Source organism: Hypanus sabinus, chromosome 5 (genome assembly GCF_030144855.1).
Source record: "Hypanus sabinus isolate sHypSab1 chromosome 5, sHypSab1.hap1, whole genome shotgun sequence".
Taxonomy (NCBI): Eukaryota; Metazoa; Chordata; class Chondrichthyes; order Myliobatiformes; family Dasyatidae; genus Hypanus; species Hypanus sabinus.
The window spans coordinates 105,875,167-105,892,428 of record NC_082710.1 but is presented as its reverse complement, the minus strand read 5'-3'; the positions used below and the strand labels follow the sequence as shown (position 1 = coordinate 105,892,428).

At 41.1% G+C, this 17,262-nt stretch overlaps 1 long non-coding RNA gene across 1 annotated transcript in view; it reads right to left on the bottom strand.

Moving 5' to 3' along the window:
• The window catches only part of LOC132393744 (uncharacterized), a 40,409-nt gene extending 23,578 nt beyond the window's left edge, over positions 1-16,831 (bottom strand). Inside the window, exons 1-2 of the long non-coding RNA XR_009512068.1 lie at positions 16,520-16,831; positions 4,739-4,840 (exon numbers count right to left, since the gene is read on the bottom strand). This is a non-coding gene — a long non-coding RNA (uncharacterized LOC132393744). The remainder of the gene's footprint in view (positions 1-4,738; positions 4,841-16,519) is intronic.
• Between the last annotated feature and the right edge of the window lie 431 nt (positions 16,832-17,262).

Genomic DNA, 17,262 nt, shown 5'->3' with positions numbered 1-17,262 from the left:
GGCCCGAGAGTGGAAAACAGACCTGTGCTCTGCTCCATTACAAGGCTCAAGAGCAGAAAATGAATGGGTGTTCAGCACTATCAGCCTGTGTTTGACACCTCCACCCCCCCTCCCCGCTACTACCATCGAGCACGAGGCGCAGGACCCTTGGTTCCCTAGCCGTTGAGTTTGGGAGCAGGTGTTGCCCCTGTGACCAACGGGATTCCTAAACCACCTTCACTCCATAGAACCGAACTGACTCTGCTTCTGTGGCCTGTTGGGGGCTCTGCAGCCTGATGTATCACATGTTTACTTATTTTTTTTACCTATTTGCATGATTTGTCCTCTTTTATACATTGGATGTTTGTCTGTCTTTGTTGTGTGTGGTTTTTCATGTATTTGATGGTGTTTATTTGCTTTGTAGCTGTCTGCATGAAAATGATTCTCAAGGTTGTACATTGTATACATACTTTGATAATAAATTTGAACTTTGAAATTTGAGTTTTTTTTATTGCTTTTGTGCTGTAGGACAGGAATTTAGATTTGGTATCAAACTGAGTAATTATATTTTTAAATGGATCATGGCAAAAAGCAAGAGGGAGACTGACAGCTTGCAATATCATCACTGTCAGCAGCCAAATCTGTGAACATAGTGAAACCAAAGCTGGCACTATTGTTTCTCCGAACCACCTTATCCTCACTCTGTCCCCTTCAACGCATTCCAGTGATGTGAAATTATCCTTTCTAATCCTTAAATTACTGTTTTTTAGCATAATGTTGGAGACATTTCTACATAATCTTGACTCCATTGTGACATTCTGACATTTGTTGAAACATCATGTCATGCTGCCATCGCGAGCATTGATTTGAGGATCATTTTTTTTTCATTGACTACCATACAGCCCAAGAATGTGCACCTGCCGTACAGTTAAACTTCACTGATAACTCAACAATAGTGATCCTAACGTTGTCAATCATGGAACATGCCTGGAATGCACACGTGTGAGGAACTTGTAGCATTCTCAAACTGACAGAAAACAATGGCCCATTGTATAATGTTAAAGAGATTGAATGTTTCAGAGAAATGTGTCAGGCAGAAGTGGGCTACTTGGCCCCTTATGTCCATGCCAGCTGAAAAAGTAGCTTTAATCTGATTTTCCAATTCAGAAGTTGTACCTTTATCAATTATTATACAGAGTGCATCTCAAGATATCTATTGAGTAGTTCTGCCCCTATCAGGCAGACCTCCACTGAGTACTGGGTGAAAAGCTTTCATTTCCCCTCCAATCAATCTTTCTGTTAGACTATGCCCCTGGCTATTGACTTCTCTGCTAAAGGTATATAAATCTTTTGCATCCACTCTGTCCAGGCACTTCAAGTTCTAAACACCACAATTAAATGTCAATTTTGCCTTCTCTGTTGCCAAGAAAGCAGTCCCTGCATAGTCAATGCTTCCTCATAGCTAAAGGTCTCCAGATCTGCGAATAGACAGTAGACAATAGGTCCAGGAGTAGGCCATTCGTCCCTTCGAGCCAGCACCATCATTCAATGTGATCATGGCTGATCATCCACAATCAGTACCCTGTTCCTGCCTTCTCCCCATATCCCTTGACTCCGATATCTTTAAGAGCTCTATCTAACTCTTTCTTGAAAGCATCCAGAGAATTGGCCTCCACTGCCTTCTGAGGCAGAGCATTCCATAGATCTACAACTCTCTGGGTGAAGAAGTTTTTCCTGAGCTCCGTTCTAAATGGCCTACCCCTTATTCTTAAACTGTGGCCTCTGGTTCTGGACTCCCTTAACATCAGGAACATGTTTCCTGCCTCTAGTGTGTCCAATCCCTTAATAATCTTATATGTTTCAATCAGATCCCCTCTCATCCTTCTAAATTCCAGTGTATACAAGCCCAGTCACTCTGCCATCCTGGGAATTAAACTCGTGAACCTACGCTGCACTCCCTCAATAGCAAGAATGTCCTTCCTCAAATTTGGAGACCAAAACTGCACACAATACTCCAGGTGGGGTCTCACTAGGGGCCTGTACAACTGCAGAAGGACCTCTTTGCTCCTATACTCAACTCCCCTTGTTATGAAGGCCAACATGCCATCAGCTTTCTTCACTGCCTAGTGTACCTGCTTGCTTACTTTCAGTGACAGATGTACAAGAACACCTAGATCTCATTGTATGTCCCCTTTTCCTAACTTGACAACATTCAGATAGTAATCTGCCTTCCTGTTCATGCCACCAAAAGTGGATAACCTCACATTTATCCACATTAAACTGATCTTGTAAATGTCCCCTCACACCCTCTGTTATTGGCACTGCAATGGACACGGGAGAAGTGAATGCCTCCAGCATCAACAATTAGCACTTCAACATCATTACTTGAATTGGACCTCTGATTAATTTGTGATCAATTCTACTGTAAGTGGACAGATTGACAAGGGAGATCTATTATGAGCCTTTGTATTGTTGGAAACTTGCACAGCACCCAAAAAAGTCACAAATTTGAACAACTATTCATGGCTTTAAAATGATTCCTCATGCATGTGTCGAGGGCAGCTATCTAAAACCCTTCTCACAGTGAAACAAGGGCATCTGTAGCCTTCGAGGTCATCATATGAAGGAGTTCAAAAAAAATAAACTGGCCACTGAAGTTTATATGGGGCCAGATTTCGTCATGGCCAGTTGAATCTGTTTGTTACATGGGTTACTGAAATTGACAGCAAGCGCAGTCCATTGCCCAGTAACACAGAGTCCTGTCTGGATCCCTGAACTACTGTTGTAGAGTGTGATGTTGACATTGGTTTACTGGGGAAGGTGTTCGGGTGAGTTATGCTCAGCAAACAGTACAATTAAATAGCCATGATTCATTCAGCAAGATGGGTAGAAAAGAGCAAAGAAATGTCATGGAATGTAGCTGCCAATGATTGTAACTTCTTCAAAACCTCTCTACAGTAGAAGGCGAGGAAATTTGAAATGCAATAATGATTTTTAATTGGAAGAAAAATCTCTCTCCCTCAAAGAGGTAAATGACTTCAAGCAGAGTCCAATGCTGAGTGTTCTACTTCAGTAAGCACAACTGTCTATGATACTGAATGCTAATTGGAAGAAGATCACTCCCTTTATATCAGCAGAAATTCAATTGGGAATAAGTGGAAAATAGGTAAAAGGTAATTATGAATGTGAATGATAATTTAAATTGCCCACGATGGATTTAGCAATCTCCTGTGCATATCCACTTCCATTAAAGAAAATGGAAGGAAAAATTACTCATGGTTTCCAAAGAGTACCCAGTTCAACCTCGGCAAGTTACATCATCACCGAAGATATATTTTTTGCTTGATGAGACAAACAAGTCATTGTTATGATTCAATCTTAATTACAACATTGAACACTCCTTAGTATGCTGCAAATATCTGTTAAATGATGATGTGAAAATTCATCAGAGTGTGTTCATGAGTCACTTTCAACCTATAATTAAAGTCCAACTCAATGTAGGCATTTGAATCAAGAAGTGAACCATCCTTGATCTACTACAGTGGACTGAATAGGATGTCCAGGGAGGGACAGCACCTCTGGTGAAGGAGCTTGTTGTGTCCATTCCAGGGACAGCTCACTCAACTTTGGTCCCCATTGAACAATCAGCTCTCACATATGGCTCCAATTAGCTGTTCATATGCAACAGCAGCCAGAATCCAATTCACCGCTTTGACAGGTGGGCTAAACCAGGTGAAGGTAGCCAGAAGCCTCATGCACTGGTGAGGTAGGAACATGAACGTCCCTGCATGTGAAGTGAGCTCTGGTGGACTGGGCCGATGAGTTCCATGACGAGATCCAACAGCAAGAAAGGTGGTTCTGCAACACTCCAAAGAGAGCGAAAAGCTTGACAAGGCACAGAAGACATCATGGTCATCCACTTGCAAGCAGGGAGACCCTAATTTATATTGCTTGTTTGTACCACTGGACCCAAACTTTCAAAGTCAAGGGAGTGGGACTGGCCCAGAACAATAGCTTTTCCACTTTAAAAACTTTCTTGCGCAGGTTTCTTGGTATCATTAAACATGATGGACAACTACCAAACCAATACTGCAGAGGACAAGTATCACACTTAGCAGAAAATCTAAGTGGAAAAGGAGTTGAATCATTGTGATGGGTGGATGGATGAGCAATCTATTAGAGTGCGAGGGAAAATCCAAAGCTTACCTAAATCACTATGATGCAGTCTGCAAGAACCCTCATTGGCATACCTCCTAGCAATGATCCAGATATGAGCTATCTCATCAATAACATAGTAAAGTCCTTAACCTTCCAACTGAACCTTCCAAACTCTAACTAATGCTCCCATTATCATAGCATAGGCACAAAGGGCCAAACAGCCTCATTCAGTACTGTAACCGTTCTATGTTTCTGTGATCCAAGCACTGATAGCAATGTAGACCAAATCAGATGACCAAGACATAGAATGGGATAGAAGAAGGCCAAATAGATAGTTCTAGCTCTTTCAAAAGGTTTCCAGTGCATGCCCTTTCCTATATCCCATGCATTTTATTTCTTTCTCCAAGTGCTCATTCATTTTAATTTTTGAGCTACAATGGACCCTGTACCATTACAGGAAGTTCATTTCAAATTCCAAATACATGCTGGATTAAATACATTTTTAATGCCAACTTTCAATTTTGTTAATTATTGGAGATACAGTATGGTAACAGGCCCTTCTCATCCAAAGAGTCAGCATGTGATCGATTGACCAACTCACCTGTATGATAACCAGATCATCAGGAAGAAACCCATGTGGTCATGGAGGAAAACGGGCAAACTCCTTACAGGCTGTGGCGGAATTGAACCTGGGTCGCGAGTGCTGTAATGACATTATGGTAACAACTATGGAAATCACTTTGCATTTGTATCCTTACGTTTTGAATCCTTCGTTCACGAGGAAAAGTTTCTATATAACTAACCCCCATGATATTCAATGGGGTTATCAGATTTACTCTTTGCTTTCCCTGTTCTGGAGAATGGGTTAAGTATCTCAATTCTCTCTGAGTAAAAGAACGCCAACATTCCTCAAACCATTCCAGTAAGCAGAATGCCCATCATAATTGCATTGTCCTTGGGGACTTGTGGTTATAGTCATTCTAATACTTCCCATTTGACATGCATTTGTTCTGCAGATAGTTATTGTTTCTGGGGCTTTAGAAAATTCTTCCTTTTTTTTGTGTGAGAGCGAATAGAGACATGATAACAGAGAAAGCTTTAATTTCAAGAAGTAATTTTGAAGGGATGTAGAAGCATTTTACTAAGAGCAACAGACTCATATAAAACCTTTGACCAAGAAATTCTGCCCAATAGCTAACATTTTAATGCAATGTATGTCAGTTTTTTCTGAAATACCATTTCAATATTTTATATGTCCACAATGCACGTCTGTAAATCTGATCATGTTTTCCTTGCAAGAAGATGCCCGTGCAGTAATGTCAATTGGCATAAAATGCACAATTGATGCCATATGCAATGTGGAATGACGTGTATGAAATGCATAGATGACATGGACATGAAACAATGCAGCAGGCCTCAACCTGATGTTAAACACTTTCTCATGCATTAGTTAAAAGATTGATCAGAGCTCAGGAAAAATAAATATTGATCTTCCTCAAGGTAAGTTCACCTTTTCTCTTTACACCCAATGTCCATTCAGAAATCAGATGGCAGAGGGGAAGAAGCTGTTCCTGAATCGTTGAGCGTGTCTTCAGGTTTCTGTACCTCCTCCCTGATGCTAACAATGAGAAGAGAGCATGTTCTGGGTGGTGGGAGTCCTTAATGATGGCAGCCACCTTTTTGAGGCATTGCTCCTTGAAGATGTCTTGAATACTATGGAAGCTAGTGCCCATGATGGAGCTGACTAAGTTTATATCTCCCTGCAGCTCATTTTGATCCTGTGCAGTAGACGCCGCCCCCCCCCCCCCACCATAACAGTGAAGCATGACGGTGAAGCAGCCAGTTAGAATGCTCTCCATGGTACATCTGTAGAAACTTGTGGGTGTTTTGGATGACATACCAAATATTCTCGAAATCTAAATGAAATATAGCCTTCTTTATAGCTGCATCAATATGTTGGAACAGGTTAGATCCTCAGAAATATTAACACCTAGGAGCTTGAAATTGCTCACTCTCTCCACTTCTGATCCCTCTATGAGGAGTGTTGTGCGTACCCATGCCTTACCCTATCTGAAGTCCATAATCAGTTCTTTGGTACTACTGACATTGAGTGCAAGGTTGTGCTGTGACATCACTCATCCAGCTGGTATATCTTGCCCCTGCATGCCCTCTTGCCACCATCTGAAATCCTGTCAACAATGGTTGTACAGTCAGGAAATTTACAGATGGCATGTGAGCTGTGCCTAGCCACACAGTCATTGATGTAGAGAGAGTAGAGCAGTGGGCTAAGCACACATCCCTAAGGTGTGCCAGTGTTGATTGCCAGCAAGTTGCAGATGTTATTTTCAATCTGTACAGATTGGGTTCTTCTGGTTAGGAAATCAAGGTTAAACCTCCCTCCCAATCTCCCCAGTCTTTTCCAGTCTCCCCCTTGCTTCCTGCATATGACCTCCCACTCCAGATCATCCAGTTACCCACATATTTGCTCCAAATCTCACCCCACCCTTTATCTCCTCTTCATTTTCCTTTCCTGAGCCTCCTGATCTTCACTATCCAATCTTTCCCATCAATTACTCTTCTTCATATTGACCATCTTCCTCTCTCAACACACATGCAATGTGTTCCCTTGCACTCCTTCAATGGGATGTCCACCCTCTGTTTTGCTGGTAAATTTGGGAGGAAATCAATCTCAATTCTGCACATAATTTTCTTGTTATAATATGTAACAGTTACAACTTTGCTTTCGGCCTCCTATGTAAGCACTCTTAGTCCTTTGCATTAGGGCATCCTACATGTACAGTACTGTGCAAAAGTCTTAGGCACATATATATGGCTAGGATGCCCAAGACTTGTCCACAATACTGTTGTAATTTTATGTATTTTGCTATACTGCTGCCACAAACAAGAAATAGATTTCATGACATATGTGAATGATGATAAACTTGATTCTGATATGGGTCTCTATTGTGGACTGAGAGTGGGAAGGAGGCAGGGAGAGAAGAATCATGGTTGAGAAAAGGGGATGAAGTGGGAAACACCAAAGAGACTTCCTATAAAGATCATTAAACCAATTGCTTGGCATCAAATGACATTGCCTGATGTCTCGGGGCTGGGTGTGTCAGCCCCCACCCTTTCCTGCATTCCTCTCTGCCACCTGCCCCACACACCCCTCGCAACACTCCAACCTTGCCATTCCCAACATCCTTTGCTCCCGCCCGATTTACAAACTCACTCTCCACTCTGCATTGAGAAATACAGTACTGTACGAAACTCCTAGGCACCCTTTCTATGTATATATGTGTATAAGACTTTTGCACAATACTGTATAGAAACTGTTTGATGTCTGATACCCAAGATAAAAGAAGGTCGACAGTTCATTATTTCTTTGGATAAATCTATGATCTGTGACCTTCAGGCCTTTATGTTACGGATTTCAACTTAGAAATTCATCCTCACATTCATAAGACCATAAGATATAGGAGCAAAATTAGGCCATTGGGCCTAACATGTCAGCTCCACTATTCAACCATGGCTGACTTTTTTTTCCAATCCCATTGTCCCACCTTCTCCATGTAACCCTTTACCTATTTAACATTCAAGAATTTTCTCTTGTACACTGAATGACTTGGCTTCCACCGCCTCCTGTGGCACCATATTACATAGATTCACCACCCACAGACTAAAGAGATTCCTCCTCAGCTTAGTTTTAGCTCCTATTATCCTGAAGCTGTGTCCTTGGATCCTACATTCTCCTACTAATGGAAAGATCCTCTCCACTTCCACTCTGTAACTCTAACCCCCACCTTCCCCATCCTTCTGAACTTCACTGAGTACCGACCCAAAGCTATCGAATGCTCCTCATATGTTGAACCTTCAACCTTGTGAATCTCCTCTGGCCCACCTCCAGGACCAGCTCGTCTTTCACTAAGTATGGGGCCCAAAATGGTCAAACACTTCCAAACGCAGTCAGACCAAAGCCTCATCAATACATCCTTGCTTTTATATTCTAGACCACTCAAAGTGAATGGTAATGTGGTGCTTGCCTTCTTTACTACCGATGGAACCTGCATGTTAAACATTCACTGAATCAGCCTATTAGTGTTTGTGTTTATGAGTACTGAATTTCTTCTCCAAGCAGAAAACTTGAGTGAAAACTAGTTTTTGACATCTGAGCAACAGCAGAGCATAAAGTACTTACAAGCTGGTCTATTTTTCTATCTGTAGTGACAAAACACTTTTTTTTTATATCATTCTGTTTGTTTGCTTTCTGTGGTGTGGCCATCTTGATGAAATTGTTTCATCAAGACTGACAAATACATGTTGTTTTTAATTGTACTTAACTGGCTTCAATAATAGACTCTGTAAAGGAGTAAAGTGGATAATAAGTCCTGAAACACAATGCTTCAAATGTAATCAGGTGGGCTAGATTTACACTATATCAGAGGTTCTTAACTTACTTTATACCATGGACCCCTTTGGCAGTCTGATTAAGCCTATAGACACCTTCCCAAAATAATGTATTTAAATATATAAAATAGAATACAAAGGATTACAAAATAAACCAATTATATTGAAATACAGTTATCAAAATATTATAAAATTTCAAACTAACTATATAATATTATATGAACTTCTTTATTAATGCATTAAATATCAAGACTATACATTTAAAATACAGGCAAGTTAAAAATGAAAGTTTATGTTTTAAAGACGTATCAGTGTGAAGGCTGTTGTTGTGAAGCTTGAATAAGAACATTAAACTGGGGCAACACACACATCATGTTGGACATCCAATTGCAGGGCTGCTTGATAGCTGGTTGGCCAGCTATGTCAGATGAACATCTGCAGACAGAAAGACTGCAATCTCATTTGATTTAGCCACGCGTCTAATAACTACCATAATTCTAAAATAGCGATGACCATGCCATAAATGATTTTATGAGTTGGTTGTAACAACTGTAATGTGATATGAAAATATCTGTAATTTCGATTGGTGACAAAGTCACAGGTACTATTAATACCACTGTGGTTTGTTGTCTGCAATCATAGTTGAAGAAAATGCTAAATTTCAGTTAGAGGTTAGTGAAAATAAAGATGTAATTTTTTCCCATCCAAGTTCAAGGACCCTCTGGAGTCTATTCACAGACCACCATGGTTAAGAATCCTTGCACTAGTTATATAAAACTTCATGTCACCATGGCAGAATTCTACTCAATGAAATGTTCTAATTATATCCTTGTTCTCTTTGGCTGTGAAGTCATCTTTACTGGCTCAGTTAATCTACTCAATCCCTGCACTTGTAACTGTGATAATCTTCAGTTTGAACTCATGAATTCATTGTCCCTGTATCAAAAAAGACCAAGGTAATGTGCCTGAATGTCTGACATCTTGTTGAACTCACCTCAATAATAAGCAAATGCTTTGAGGGGCTGGTCAAGGACTACATCTGCACCATGTTACCATCCAAACTCGACTCCCTACAATTTGCCTACCGACACGACCAATCGACAGACAACACAATGGTCACTGCTCTACATACCGTCCTTACACATCTGGAGAAGAAGGATGCTTATGTGAGAATGCTGTTCTTGGACTACAGTCCAGCATTCAACACCATAATTCCATCCAGGCTTGGCAGGAAGTTCAGAGACTTCAACCTTGACCCTGCCTTGTGCAGGTGGATCCTGTACTTCCTGTTAGATTGCTGGCAGGTGGTAGAGTGGACTCCCTCACCTCCAACCCTCAGGAGCCCCTCAGGGCTCTGTACTAAATCTCCTCATTTACTCCCTGACTGTGTCGCCACCCATAGCTCTAATATGTTAATTAATTTTGCTGATGACACTACACTGATTGGCCTTATCTCAAGCAATTATGAGGTGGCCTGCAGGGAGAAGTCATCTCTGACACAGGGTTGTCAAGAAAGCAACCTCTTCCTCATTTTGCAAAACAAAGGAGCTGGTTGTGGATGACAGGAGGAATGGAGACGGGCTAACCCAGGCATGGGCAAACTACGGCCCGGGGGCCATATGTGGCCCGTTAAGCTTTTTAATCCGGCCCGCAGAACTTGATGAAATTATATTAATAAACCTTGTTACTGTCTTTTCCCCGCAATTCTGGCGTTTTCCCAATAGTTGACGCACTCTATATACATTGACCTTTGTTGAGGTGCAGCGTATTACTCCACATTTGCACTTTACTCTTTGTTCGGCTCGACCTATTTGTGTGAACAGGCGTTCAGCGTCATGAACAGCAACAAAGCCAGCCACAGATCCAAGTTAACTGACCAACACCTCAGATCCATCCTGAGAATCGCCACAACAAAACTAAATCCAGACTTTGATGCGCTGGCTAAAAAGGGAGACCAACAACACTGTTCCCATTGAAATTAAAAATAACTTTCTTCGTGGTGTTATGTAAAAAAATGCATTTGAAAATATTTTTTTCAATAAGCCTTACATGTTACATGTCATTTCTGTTAAGTGATGGACATGAGTAGTGCGCAGGTGCACATACGTTCTCAAAATAAAAAATGCGCTCCAGATCAAATAACGCGCTCTGCATACTGGCGCGCTGTCACTGTTCTCTCCTTGTGCTGGTCGTTGTTGAGTTTTGGCACTGGGGACAATTGAATAAGAAGGAGCAGGACAAGTAGACCTGCATCTCCTACCGTTTTTGAAATAAAGACAGTCAGGAAGAGAGTGATGATGATAATATCTTGAAGGATAACAGAAGTTTCAATGCTTTAAAGTAATAACTGTTACTATTAAAAAAAGCTGTATTTTATTCATTTAATTTTCAGTGTTTTAAAAGTCATTTCAATAAATAGCTAAATACCATGGGACTTCAAAGACAGATATTTTGTTGTAATGCATTTGTTCATTTTCAATTGAAATTAAAGCACATGTTTTCTACATATCCCATGATATTTTATTTTCTCTCATGAGCTGTATTACCAAAACACTCCGTCCATCTGCTCCTGGTCCAGCCCCCCTGTCAAATTTTAGAACGATTTGTGGCCCACAAGTCAAAACGTTTGCCCACCCCTGGGCTAACCCTTATTGACATCAATGGATCTGAGGTTGAGAGGGTGAACGGCTTTAGGTTCCTCGGCATCCACATCACCGAGGACCTCATGTAGTCTGTACACACCAGCTATGCGGTGAAAAAGGCACAACAGCGCCTCTTTCACCTCAGATGGTTCAGGAAGTTTGGTGTGGGCTCAATTGAGAGCATCCTGACTGGCTGCATCACTGCCTGGTATGGGAACTGTACCTCTCTTAATCGCAGGACTCTGCAGTGGTGCGGACAGCCCAGCACATCTGTAGTTGTGAACTTACCATGATTCAGGACATTTACAAGGACAGGGTCATTGGGGACCCAAGTCTCCCCACCCACAATCTATTCTAGCTGCTGTCATCTGGGAAACAGTACCACAGTACAAAAGCCAGGACCAACAGGCTTCAGGACAGCTTCTTCCACCAGGCCATCAGACTGATTAACTCACGCTGATTTGAGTGTATTTCTACGTTACATTAACTGTTGTATTTATTAATTAAAATGCTTATAAATTACTGTGATTGCGCATTGTACATTTAGACAGAGACGTAACGTAAAGATTTTTACTCCTCATGTATGTGAAGGATTTAAGAAATAAAGTCAATTCAATTCCTTTCAGCGTATGAAAATAATAGTGAGTGAATTATTTTAAAAAGTACACTTTACAGAAAATCTGCCTATTCCCTTAAGGATCAATGCCTCAATTGAAAACATACACATTCATAATAAGGCACCAATTAAGGCTCTCAGACTGCCTATCAAAAAATGTTACTTATGACAGAATCACAAAGCATCAGGAAATAACTGTACCCCCAACGAATCTGCCTTTGAGGATTGCAACATTATTGATTAAACTAGTTGTCCATTTTTAATAACTTAAAAACCAATCGAGTGGGAAGTTAAATAGTACTGGGATTTCACAATTTTCTGAAATAGTCGTATTTAGTAACGTAGTGCTTTTATATTGTAACACACATGTTTCCCTTTCCATTCAAACCTTGTCTGAGTTACTTAGATTGTTTTTGATTCAAAATATTATTTTAATGATCTGTATTTCTTATTGACAGGCCCAATGCTGATGAAGGATTGGTAATAGAATGTTGTTAAAGTAGAGATATGAAAGCCTGGGGATGACGTGTAAGTATTTACAGAATGACTAGTGCCATTCAGAAGCTTTAATTTCCAGCATGTGCAAGTCAACAACTGGAGATGATGGAAATCTGATATCTGTCCCTCAAGGTAGGCTGATGCAGATGATTAAGAAGCATAAGTTCCACAGCAACTTGGCAGTTTGGACTCAGAATTGACTTGCTATTGAAGGCAGATGGCAGTGATCGAAGTGTGTTATTCTGACTGGAGGTCCTTGACCAGTGGTGTTCTGCAAGGGTCAGTGCTGGGACCCTTGTTGTTTTTGATATATACATGAAAGCTGGTGGAGTTGTGGACATTGCAGAAGGCTGCCAGAGGATTAAGCAGGATATAGTGCAGTTTCAGATATGGGCAGATAGGGTGGTCAAGAAGGTATATGGCATGCATGCTATCATTGGTTGGGACATTGAATTTAAAAGTTATGAAGTCACGTTGCATCTACAATACCGTGCAAAAGTCTTCGGCTCATATACACAGCTAAGGTGCCTAAGAGTTTTGCATTGTAGTGTAGTAATTTTATATTTTTCACTCTATTGCTGCCACAAAAAAATCAAACTCTATGTGAGTGATGATAAGCTTGACTCTGATATGAGTGTGGGAAGGGGGCAGGGAGAGGCCACTTTCGTGAAGCTATGCTCTTCCACCCATAGGTCTTTCTGTTCTACAACAATCTCCAGGGCCCTTCTATTCGCCTTCCAGAATCCCCTCCAGAATGGTTCCCACCACTGATGACAGGCTCACTTGTTGTCTTGTGGACTACAATAGAGGCACAACATTCCCCACCCAGCTTTCCAATACATCACACCTGTGTAAGGAAGCTACAGAAATGTAACTGTTTGTTTATTGGGATCCAGTGTGGAATCGGCCCTTCGAGCCAAGCCACGCAGCAATCCCCCAATTTAACTCTAACCGAATCACAGGATAATTTCAATGGCCAATTAACCCACTGGCCAGTATGTCGTTGGAGTGTGGTAGGAATCCAGAGAACCTTGAGGAAACCCACCCAGTCACAGGGAGAATGTACCCCTTACAGGCAGCAGTGGAAATTGAACCCAGGTCACTGGTACTGTAAAGCGTTGTGCTAACCACTACGCTACCATGCCATCCCTTTGCCATTGCTCCAACCACTTCTTTGCTTGCTTCCCATAACATCCTGTGATATATTTGCTCAGGCCCCAGGAACTTTGACCACCTTTATGGACCTCAAGACTGCTAACACCTCCTCTTTCGTAGTATCAATATGTTCTCCTTTTCCCTGATTTAATTATTTTCCACATTAAAGTCCATGCTATGGTCTAGGGGAATTCCAGATAAAAATATCAGCCAGCAGTTTCTGAGCCACAACTGCAAAATAACTGCCATTTGTTTCCAATTATTATTTTGATGCACTCCATATTGAACACTGTATAACTTCTATGATTGTTTTCCTCCAAGTAGCATTACAGTACTTTTAAAAAAATCTTCCCTGATTATAAATCTAAATTGTAAACTGAAGAGTTTTCCTGAATATGTTTCTGATGCTATTCCACGTCTTCCAAGCGGACCACAAACTTGTTATAGGGTTTGGAGGCTTGTGTGCCTCAATGACCGGAGAGCTTTGTTGGCTGGATTCAGGGCTTTATGCTTTGGCTCTTGGTAGGTTCACCCATGCCAAAAGGTCAAAGGGTAGAGTCCAGACTGAGAGTTGTCCACTGGTTCTCCAGTTTTGGGGGTTCAGCTGTGGCCTAACAACCCTGACTGGGCAAAAAAAAAAATTGTTGCAGAAACAGCAATGAATAATCCTCTATCTGTCTACAACTGAGGACCCTGAACCACACCTGGGGAAGTATGGAGGAGATGGCCAATGACAGACAGAGGTAGAGGACTTCCTTTGCTGCCCTAAATGCCAGTAGCATAATGGACAGTGAGAGAGAAGAGATATTAGCTCATGTGCTGTAAGTTCCTGAAAACTTGAACTGTAGTTAACTGATCCTAAATGTGTACTGATGCACCATCAATAACTCTCGGAGATGGGAGGTGAACGATAAGCTTTTATTAGCAGCAAAAGGGAGCACGGCATCTCGGAGACTGAGGGAGGACCAGTGCCTCCAATCGCCTTTATACAGGGGTCTGTGGGAGGAGCCACAGGAGCAGTCAGCAGAGGGGCGTGTCCAGACAGGTATACATAGTCTACGACATGTACTAGGTACTTCATAACTCTTTACATATTTAACTGACTATTTTTTATTTCTTAGACCACTTCAAAGGCAAAAAATCTAACAGTGCAAGACTGAATGACATTGCAAAGATTTGCAGTGGTTTATTATGAATCACTACCCTTCAGCATTGTTTTATCTTACCGTTGTTTTATTTATCAAGTGAATATCTAATGATAACAAACCCCTTCTGCAAAATGCTAGCTTTTCCGGAATTGCTGCCACCCTTCTCATTGATTTACCATATATGCCAACTAGCAACATACCCTTATAAAATAATAACATTTGAACAAGTAACACTTGTCAATGAATATTTATTTATTATTCCCTGATAATACAAAACCTTAAAGATGTTCATATCATTTCAAATAAATGCATTCCATTTAATTATTCTTTTATGATAATTTATTGCTGAGAAGCAGGTGTGTATAATCCACTGATGTTTCACACTGATTGTGCCCCATGCTAATCGATAGCTACTGGCACTGCTGAGGGTTGTCAACTAAAAATGCAGCTGTCAACGTATGTATCTGATATGAGTTGAGACAGAAAATAATTGCTTTGACTATGCAGCCTGAAGGAGTGATGCCTTGGTAAAGTTCATAGCCACTTACCGGGAGCTAATTTAGACAGTGCTGGAAAGCAGGCATGGAAGTCATGATGTGTGATTAATGTATACATGTTTTATCTTGCATAGGAATGACGGAAAAGTTTGTGGAGGTCGATGCAGTAATTGAATCCCCAGAATCCTGAATGCAGCTTTTCAAAAATGTTAATGTCCTCTATATGTTGTCAAGGTCAGTGATTGCAACTTCAATCACCAACTGCATCATTAGCTTGAAAAGACAAAAGCAAAAGTGAGTAGAGCTGTGGTGGGAAGTTGACTGAGCTGAGGTGCATGGTTGTACCATGTTCTGTTTATAAATAAGTAGATAAATGTCTTAGTGGTTGGAGTGTGAGTAAGGTGTAATTAATATAGTGAACCTCTCCTTTATCAAAAAATGTTTATTAATCAAGGTTCAAAGTTCAAATATGTTTATTATCAAAGTATATATACAGTGTTGGCGCATGGCCAAGTGGTTAAGGTGTTTGTCTAAGTATCTGAAGGTTGCTAGTTTGAGCAAGGCACTTAACCACACATTGTTCTGCGATGACACCAGTACCAAGCTGTATGGGTCCTAATGCCCTTCCCTTGGACAACATTGGTGGCGTGGAGAGGGGAGACTTGCAGCTTGGGCAACAGCTGGTCTTCCATAAAAAAAAACCTTGCTCAGGCTTGTGCCCTAGAAACTTCCCACGGTGCAAATCCATGGTCTATTGAGACTAATGGAGGCCTACACACACAGTATATAACCTTGAAATTTGTCTTCTTGCAGGCAGCCACAAAACAAAGAAACACTATAGAACCTCAAGGAAATTCATAGAGAAGTTTTATAGAGTACAACAGCACAGAACCTGGCCCTTCAAACCATCTAGTACATGACCTGCCTTGTCTCATCAACCTCCATTTTGGCCATACCCCACCATTCCTCCCTCATCCATGTACCTATCCAAACTTCTGTTAAATATTACAATTGAACTTGGGATGCATCTCGTTCCACACTTTCACCATCCTCTCAGAGAAGAAATTCCCCATCAGTTTCACCTTAAATATTTCACCTTTCACCCCGTATCTGTGTAGAGATCCATAATTTCTTGCACGTGTCATCACAAGTCATAGCAATAGGGTCATAACGAGTGTGTTGGTATATTTGTCTTCATGAGTCGGGGTGTTCGGTATAGGAGTTCGAATGTTATGTTGAAGTTACGTAAGATGTTAGTGTGCAATCAGATAGTAAAACTGAAGACACTCTTAACTCTGAGAGAGTTCGGCCACCAGCTCAGCTACAGAACTTAGCCTACAGCCAAGATTAGCTTAGTGGTGGAATCTCCAATCTGGTGACCAACTGGGGATGAACAGAAGTAGAATAGATGCCACCTACCCAGAAGATGTGGTCAGACACATTCCGTTGCTGAGAACATACAGGAAAGCTTTAGTGGAGCGACCTGCAAGAAGTATTTGACAGATGTGCTCAATGAGAAACAGCAGAAAACTTTCTTGTAATGTCAAGCAGATAGGCAAGGTAAATCCATAACCGCACACCAATCCTCTCCAGTATCAAAGTGAAGGGAAACTGACCCATGTAAAGTTATATCACCAGTGCCTTAGGTTTGATTGTGCTGCTGATATTTGGGAGCTGCAGTGGAAACTGAAGCTTTCATCGTAGAACTCCTGCTTCTGCCATACAAGTTCAGACTGCTTTCTTTCTGCTGAGACTATCGGTGCTCAAAGTGGCTCAGCTGCTGTCACAGTCCGCCTGCCAGTGCTAGTTCAGTGTTTAGGAATGTGGTAGAACATTTTGTGCTATGCCAAAGAACATTCAAGACAACTGGTTTAAAACAACAAATGTCAAAGCAGCCAAATGACCTTATATTACATAATGGAATGGAATGTTGAAAAGAGCAAGGAGAAATTCCCAGCAAGTCTTTCAACTTCCTACAAATTTCAATTTCCTGTAAAAAGTTATTAAAAGTTATGTCTAAATCAGACTGGAAACTGTAATTGCACTTACTGCCAGATGAATAAATCATTTTTGATGCAAACATTCTGATTATGTAAAATGATTAAGTCTCTTCCTCATTAGAATCCAGGTGGGAAACATTGCTCTTTGGTTGCGGTGTTGAA